Source organism: Portunus trituberculatus, chromosome 27 (assembly GCF_017591435.1).
Source record: "Portunus trituberculatus isolate SZX2019 chromosome 27, ASM1759143v1, whole genome shotgun sequence".
In the NCBI taxonomy this organism is placed as follows: Eukaryota; Metazoa; Arthropoda; class Malacostraca; order Decapoda; family Portunidae; genus Portunus; species Portunus trituberculatus.
The window spans coordinates 17262402-17271258 of NC_059281.1; the positions used below are offsets into that span (position 1 = coordinate 17262402).

The 8857-nt window shown below is 41.1% G+C and overlaps 1 protein-coding gene across 2 annotated transcripts in view; it reads right to left on the bottom strand.

The window, feature by feature from the left end:
* Positions 1-6592, bottom strand: part of LOC123509945 (pleckstrin homology domain-containing family G member 5-like) — a 491065-nt gene extending 484473 nt beyond the window's left edge. For both annotated transcript variants that reach the window (XM_045264604.1, XM_045264602.1), the window contains exon 1: positions 6255-6592. The gene's annotated coding sequence lies outside the window, so the exon portion shown is untranslated. The remainder of the gene's footprint in view (positions 1-6254) is intronic.
* Between the last annotated feature and the right edge of the window lie 2265 nt (positions 6593-8857).

Genomic DNA, 8857 nt, shown 5'->3' on the forward strand with positions numbered 1-8857 from the left:
GAAAAGGAGGAGAAGGAGGAGGAGGAGGATCACAAGACACGTGGAGGAACACAAAGATACACAAAGGAAGAACAAACAGCTTCAGACCATCAGACCTGTTCATCTAGAGAGTTTGTGACGAGGTACACTGTGTCATTTAAAGTAAGGAGGAGAAAAGAGAGAAGGAGACGAGGAGAACATTTGTGAAGAAGAGAATTATCACAAGAGTCTAGAATGGGAAAAGACTAAAAAAAAGATTGATTAAACCGGAACAAAGAGAAAAACACGAGGAGAAAAACTGAAAACTTGTGGAAGATATGACACTGAAAACTGAAAAAAGAAGAAGAGAACCAAGACGAGATGAAGAAAGAGAATGATTCTAAGACACTGAAGATAAAGAAAGAAGGAGTGAAGAGAACATCAAATATCATTGGAAACGTGAGAGAGAGAGAGAGAGAGAGAGAGAGAGAGAGAGAGAGAGAGAGAGAGAGAGAGAGAGAGAGAGAGAGAGAAATGGGGGAATATAAACAAGTAAATATTTGTTGGAAGACGGATAGGAGGCACAAGAGCAACGAAATATTGACAGCTAAAAAAAAAAACGTTTATATTTTTGCTTCTTTCTTTTACCAGTACTTGTAAAGGTTTCTTCTTTTTTGTTTCCTCAACGGTATCCACGAAAATTATTATTCGCCTCGTGAAGTAAAAAAATAATGAGATAGCAACATTAGCAATTGCGAGAGAGAGCGAGAGAGAGAGAGAGAGAGAGAGAGAGAATTAATAGTAAAGTAGCACATTTACCTTCATTTAAGATATTTATTAGTTTTACAATACGTAATTATATTCTGTTAAAAATCGTATGAGAATGCAAAGATCAGTAACAAGAATCATCCCCCTCCTTCACCCTCTCTCTCTCTCTCTCTCTCTCTCTCTCTCTCTCTCTCTCTCTCTCTCTCTCTCTCTCTCTCTCTCTCTGATAGGCGCCCCTCTGTATAATTGAACAAGCCTCACCTGGCCACGCACGTAAGACAAACGGCCGACAACTCAACACACCTTCGTCTTTCGCTCGATGATGATGATCCACTTAAGAGAATATTGAGACGTGATTCATTTTAAGACGTGATTCTTGTTTTAGCTTCATGTACATTCTTACAATTCACACAGGTAATTTATTTTTCGTTTCTTTTATTTTAGTGAGTTTCTTTTATTCTACTGAGTTACTGTGAATAATTGTAGGCATATTGTGTTATTGTGTGTCTGATTCATGGTGGTTCTGTTGGTGTGGAAATTGTGTGGTTCTTTTTTAATCTCTTTAGTACCAGGACGCGTTATCATATTCATTCCCGTTACTATTTGGTGATTTGATACGGTTTCAGAAACATATGTTGGGATTAGAATAGTGAAGACTCTGGCCATTAATATTTTGATATCCAAACCCTTCCTAATGTAAACAAAATTCATCCAACCATACCACAAACTGAGTAAAAATGAATCTCAGTATTGAATGGATTAATTGAATTGACGTATATCTTTACAATTTATCCTATACTTTACTTTTTTTAAGATTTACTGGGATTGAGTTGTTGTAAAAAATATTGACTGCATTATTTCTGTACCGATTTGAATTCATTAACTGACTGATAGAATACTTTGCTTCATTATGGACTAGGGCGTTGATTTCATTACCTTTTGACACCAGATTTTATTGACTTTCGTATCATATTTTCATGAGCGGTGTTAAAAATTATCGGAAGTTACTTATATCGTATCATTTACTCTTGCTATTCTCTCTTAAATGTGAAATATATCGAGCTTTAGAGGGACTGAAGAAAACAGTGTTATTTTGGCATCCTTTCAAACCAAATTCTACAAATCACACCATATATACAAAACAGAGAGAGACGAACCTCGAACGGAGAGAAGTCATTAACAACACATATACCAACACAAAAAGTGGCAATGGAAACAGATTGACATTTATAAGGTGTTACAGAGGATCAACTTTTTAGCGAGGCAGCGAAAAGGCAACAACGTTAGTTTTTCGTTCCTTTCGTAACAAGGTCGAGGGAAGGAGAGGGAAGGAGAGGGAAGGAGGGACACATAAGGAGGCTGAGATGACCGTGCAGAGAAGCCCTTAGAGAACTCCCAACCTGTTATTACCTTAGGAGATGAGATGAGAGAGAGAGAGAGAGAGAGAGAGAGAGAGAGAGAGAGAGAGAGAGAGAGAGAGAGAGAAGTGGGGCAAGCTGACAGAAGGCGGCAAAAAGGAGACAACTCAGCAGCCTCGTGTGAAGAGAATAGGAAGCAGGACACGACATTGCCCCATCACACACACACACACACACACACACACACACACACACCTTCCATTAATCATGACTCACTTCCGTTAATATGAAGAAAAATCCACTCTATAAAAGAAAAATCTCTTCACTTGCTTTGTTTTTAATCGCAATGGTGAAAATTTGCTGTCTTCTCCATTCTTCACCCTAATTTTTTTTCACATTTCTTTTATCATTCTTCATCGTAGTTGTTTATTATCTTGTAAATTCAAATAAAACTATGCCTATCTTCCCTATTACCCAAAAATAGAAAGGAAAAAAAATGTAAAGCTAATAATAAGGAACAAATAACTTCTTGCAGAAAATATAAAAAGCATTAATACATTTGCTAATTAACGAAAGACAAAGATGGGTGTGTGTGTGTGTGTGTCTGTATGTGTGTGTGTGTGTGTGTGTGTGTGTGTGTGTGTGTGTGTGTGTGTGTGTGTGTGTGTGTGTGTGTGTGTGTGTGTGTGTGTGTGTGTGTGTGTGTGTGTGTGTGTGTGTGTGTGTGGGTGGAGACTGCCTGTAAGGTCATGGGCGTAGGCGATGCACGGGCGTGGTGAACAGTTCATTGTGCAGATTGGACAGACATGACACACACACACACACACACACACACACACACACACACTGCAGGCGAGAGAGGGCGGACGGGAAGGGCGTGAGGCGAGATCAGGTTAGCAGGTGGGCGGCGCAGGTGAGTTTCATGAGTGGGTGGGAGCCGTGGGCGTTTTCGAAGCAAATAAGGTGGATACGGAAAACAAAAAGAAAAAAAATACATATTAGACATGCGAACGTGGGCGTGAGGAAGCACTGAAGAGCGTGGAAGTGACTTGTGAAGGCGTGGTGGTAGTGATAGTGGTGGAGTGTGGAGAGAGATGCAAAATGGACGTTTAAAAAAAGTGAGTTTATTGATACATACGCATAAACAAAACAAGGACTCGTGATAAGGGACTGTAACTGTAGAAGAAACAAAAGTGACAATGTGTTTATGAGACTAAAGGAGAATATTTCGTGTGTGTGTGTGTGTGTTAGACCATGGTGTGTGAGAGGATGTGATCACTGTGACGACGTGAGGCAAGGCTGCTGGTGTGTGCTGGCGAGTGCTGGTAAGGAACACTGGTCTGGCGGTAATAGTGATCAATTGACGCGTGTGAACCTTCAGGAGACGTATCAGAACGCGAGCGGTATGTAGAGGATCGGGATGGCATGTGGAGGGCGCGTGGGTGAGCGAAAGGGCGTGCGAGAGGCCGTGTGAGCGTGGACGGGTCGTGGAGGGAGCGTGTGGCGTGGAGGGCGACCTACATCCCGGCCTGGAGGTGGAGAGATTCACCAATTAGGCTACTTGACCCTCCATCCCTCCACCTCCCGCACCTCCACTCTTCCACCTCGTCTCCAATAGCTAACACCTGCCCGGTCACCTCCTCCACTCCTCCCACCGGTCTTCCGACACACACACACACACACACACACACACACACACACCTGTTTCTGGCATCCTCATGTGCACTCTTTGTATCTTTGCCATTCTTTGTTCCCATGCAAGATGGTTTTCGTGTGACTTACTTTTGTGTACTTGTTTTTATTATTGATGTTATTATTATCATTCTTAACATTATCATTATCATTATTATTATTATTATTATTATTATTATTATTATTATCATTATTATTATTATTATTATTATTATTATTATTATTATTATTATTATTATTATTGTTATAAATATTATCACTATTATTATTACTATCATTATTAATGACGTTTTCATTACTATAAACATCATTACTTTTTTCGTTGTGGTTGATCTGAATTACAGGAATAATTTCATTTTCCTTTTAGTGTGGATAACACATTAGCAATTTTCTTCTTAAATTTTTAGCTTGTTCACGCACACACACACACACACACACACACACACATACATTCTATCCAGATGAATATTGAAACCATTATAGAATTCTCGAGAGTCGAACAAAATGCAAAACAAGACAACAAAAACAAAACAGGTGTACGAGCAGCGTCTTGGCAGCCTCTCGGTGCCTCGAACAAGTCTTAATGCTATTCTTGGAAAGCCTTGCATTGGCTGCCGCACGAACGCTTCGTCAAGTCAACATCTCTTTCCTTGTAAGTTATTTCCACCAGGAGTCTATAAACAAAAGGCAGCACTACTCGAGACGCAATGAGGCGTGAGGAGAGGCGAGGACACACACCACTAAGGGACAAAGCATCCACCACACTCCGTTGGCGGTTTGAATGCAACACCTGGAACCTTCAATTTGCAGCAACAGCAATAACAACACAGCCTTCGACAGGAGGAGCAACATCATCACCGTGGACTGCAAAAGTAGCAACAGCGCCTTCGAGAAAAGTAGCAACAACAACAAGAACAGGGGGAGGAGGAGGAGGAGGAGTAGGGCGGGAGTGAGGCAGTAGGACATAGAGGTTGAATGACCCAGTGACTCCGCTGCCATGCTGACCAGACGGGCTGGGTGGTGGTGGGCGTACCGGCTCGACGCACCCCCGGGCACTAGACGCTCTCCGCCTCCCTTCCTCCTTCTTCCCTCCATGCCTCTCTCCCTCCCTTCCTTCGTCTGCCTTCCCCTCCATCTCCATGGGTACATACAAGTATGTGGCTCCCTACTTCTCTCCCTCCCACTCCCCATTCCCACAAGCACAAGAGGAAACGTGAGGCGCCAGTGGAGATAGGTACGGCTGGGCGGGGCTGCTCTTGACCTACCAAGGTGACAAGGAAGCGGCTCAGGGAGTGAGTGTGGCGGGGCTCAGGCAACGGACCAGAGGACTGTATACTGTGTCGTTACTCTGACTCATTCATTACTACAAACATTGAAACACCATAAAATCATCTTATATCATTCATAACATGGTAAATTAAATATACTTGCATTGGATGAGTAACTAGATGATTTGCAACTTCTGAATAAGGAAGAATGACTCTCTGGAACTGATGAAAAGATCCTAAAATATAATGAAGCTAGTTACTAATACTATTATGTTCAGATACGATGCATATTTCTTGCTCCAGGTATTAGCAAGAATCACAAATAAAGATTGTGAGACATCTCGTTTATCATCGATTCAAATACTCGAATATTCGTTTTTTTACTCCACAGACGCACATATCGTCATGCTCTCCTAAATAAATTATTTGAGCGTGATGAAGAACATCGTCAGTGAGAACTGCTTTGAGTTCAATGCAGCACAAGGCGAATCACGAAGGAACACAAAGGAAGAACAAACATCAGCATCTTCGTTGACCATTACAAATCTGATTGTAATACAAGAAATGCAATTTTATCAAATACGCAAGTTTTCAGTTTCTTTCTTGACTGACAGTGAAGATCAGCCTTATTGAATGTAGAAAAACTGACTATTTACCACGTCCAAAGATTGTGTTTGTTATATTTACTTTAGCAACATACTACCTGCAAAGTACCATTACTATTCGCTCAAGGTAACGTTATTTGTTTAACGTGGATATCATGAGTTTATAATTTCGGCAAAAAGTGGTGAAATCGTGTATTCTCAGTGTCCAAGTTTAAGGCTGATAATGCAATTTCACAGTAATGTAAGCGTCTCTGTGTGTGTGTGTGTGTGTGTGTGTGTGTGTGTGTGTGTGTGTGTGTGTGTGTGTGTGTGTGTGTGTGTGTGTGTGTTTGAAAAATAAAGATTTCAACATGCAAAAAGAAAAAGAATGATTATTCATATTGCACTAAGAAACATGCGAAGATCCGGCTGATGTAATGAATATGTGACTCCTGCATATATTCAATAACACATAAACAAAAATAAAAAAAGAGTGACTCCACATTCACGACCACATTAATCAACGTAATAACATCAATCTCACATGTAAAACTAACAATATCAAATCTTCCTTCCTTATCCTTGAACACCGTTTGACCTGAGAACTTCTTGCGAGGGTGAGTTACCTGTTAGGAGGCAGAGGTGAAGCTCAGGGGAGCAAGCGTCAAGGGAAGCCGGGTTGGCACCTCACTTCATCATCCTCACCAATACAAGCGAACAGCTGCCATGATGCCTTCTCACGAAACAATAACACAAAACTCGTCACTTTAAATCTTCAAAAAAAAAATCACTGGATATTTCTGCAGTATCGTACAATTTCGTGGCTATGTTTCCATTTCACGTGGTCACTCTCCTATGCCGTACAATGCCACGTAAGTATTAGCCTCTGCTGAGTAACGCGATCTTGTCACCAGTAAGGAATCCAGCAACACGCCACAGGTACACCACCACTTGACTCAAGAGTCTAACACACACTGACTCGCTATATCTCGTTTCACTGGGTCGCGTGCGGCCAACCCGTTGAGTTGCCAATGGTATAATTCCGAAACACAGATGAAGACTCCTTTTAAGTGACGACTCAAATGCACAATAGGATCAGAATGGTGTTAGTGACTGATTCTTCTCGCCTTGACCTGTTCTACCTTCTCCGCCAGCCCATCCATTCATAACGTATTGGATTGAAATGCCTACCGACGCGACAACGAATGATCATTTGGACTCGCATCCCTCTCTCCCTCCCACCACTCTCCGTCCTCCCACTCTCTCTCTCTCTCTCTCTCTCTCTCTCTCTCTCTCTCTCTCTCTCTTCAGCATCGAAAGAATATCAGTCTGTGCACATACTAGTAACTGTTCTATGCGTCTCTTGTCACTGTCACGCCTCCCCCCACATGAGATGCACCGCTGCGCTCCCACAGCCGAACACTAGTCACACTTTTTTTTTTTTGTCAAGCGCTTCTTTTCCTATCTCTTGATATAGAGGACCAATCCTTACATATTCAAGAAGGATAGACGGACATCATTTCTATGTTAAGCAATATATATATATATATATATATATATATATATATATATATATATATATATATATATATATATATATATATATATATATATATATATATATACTGAAATACACTCAGCAGTTATTTCTCCTGCTTCTCACTCCCTACTACACACAATCTGGCCACATCTCAACACTCTATCTCAGAGACACATCACTAACGCCACAGTGGGTATAGCGGGTGAATAGCTGATCTCAGTGTTTCCTTCCATGAGTAGGTAATATAAGAGTGTCGACTTCCGTGGCTATGAATTAAAGGGAACGTGACTCACTATATAGTTCCCTGAAACTGCAAATCGTCATGTATATGATGCCAAATTTAGCTAGATTTATATATAATACTCTTATTGTGCATTACATTACTATCTACCTATACTGATAACTTAATACATTACCATACAACTTGTGTACTTTTTCGTATCATAAAATAGGCAGAGTGCATTCTGATAGAGAGAAGCGATGGCGGCCTCCAAGGAGGTCCCGAGGGCGTCACACACCAGCACACCAAGCTTGCGCCAGTCACGGTTCATTACTCACACACTCACACATACCCAGGAACACACTGACGCTTGACCTCAACAGCATTCCTTTCTCTCCTGAACGTGCTAATATCTCTTTCTACCTGTCAGATAATTTGTACTTTCTGTTTAAAGTTGCCTAGGTAGCTACTATACTTTTGTAACACTCCATTCCACGGAGTTCTGAAACAAATAATGAAGGAAAAAATAGATAGATACATACTCAAAGATGTTTAAGGTATAACTCAGTGAGGTTTAAGTCCTTAGTCAACTCAAAATACAATTCATAAGTCTAGCAATTAATGTGTATGTAAAGTAACTGACTAAAAATCAAAAAGTACATCAAACATGAAGATGAGAGTGAGAGCGAAAATAAGATGAACAAGGGCAACATCTATACTCCAAGAAACGATGTGTGGTGACTACTGACGACCAAGGAGACGAGGGTGATAACAAGATAAGCGGTGTGGTGAAAGTTCATTGACAAGAGAAGCAAAGAAGGAAGCAATGAGAGATCTCCTGGTTTCGATGGTGAGCTTAGATTCCTCAACAGTTGCCTCCATCAATTAACTTGTCTCTAGTTCTTTGTCCCTAAATCAGTAAATAGAAAATGAAATTAAAGAAAGTAAAAGCTACCCATTCAATTTCGTCTTTTATGACAACGCATAGAATAGAAAATGGTAAATATTAAGGAGAGGCTAAATTATCACTTCGTTCCACTGTGTCTGTTTCACCCTTTTGTCCCTTTGTCCACTTCACTCCTTCACCCACTTTCATCTGAGAGATGGAGAGAGAGAGAGAGAGAGAGAGAGAGAGAGAGAGAGAGAGAGAGAGAGAGAGAGAGAGAGAGAGAGAGAGAGAGAGAGAGAGAGAGAGAGAGAGAGAGAGAGAGAGAGAGAGAGAGAGAGAGAGAGAGAGAGAGAGAGAGAGAGAGAGAGAGAGAGAGAGAGAGAGAGAGAGAGAGAGAGAGAGAGAGAGTTGGAAAAGGAAAAGAAGTTAATATTATTAGCATGTCATTAATTGTACCTCAGCCCTGTCTATCAGTCTGTAACACACACACACACACACACACACACACACACACACACACACACACATGCAGCCAGCGATGATTACGTCCCTGGCACAATGTGGACGCAACATTTCCTTC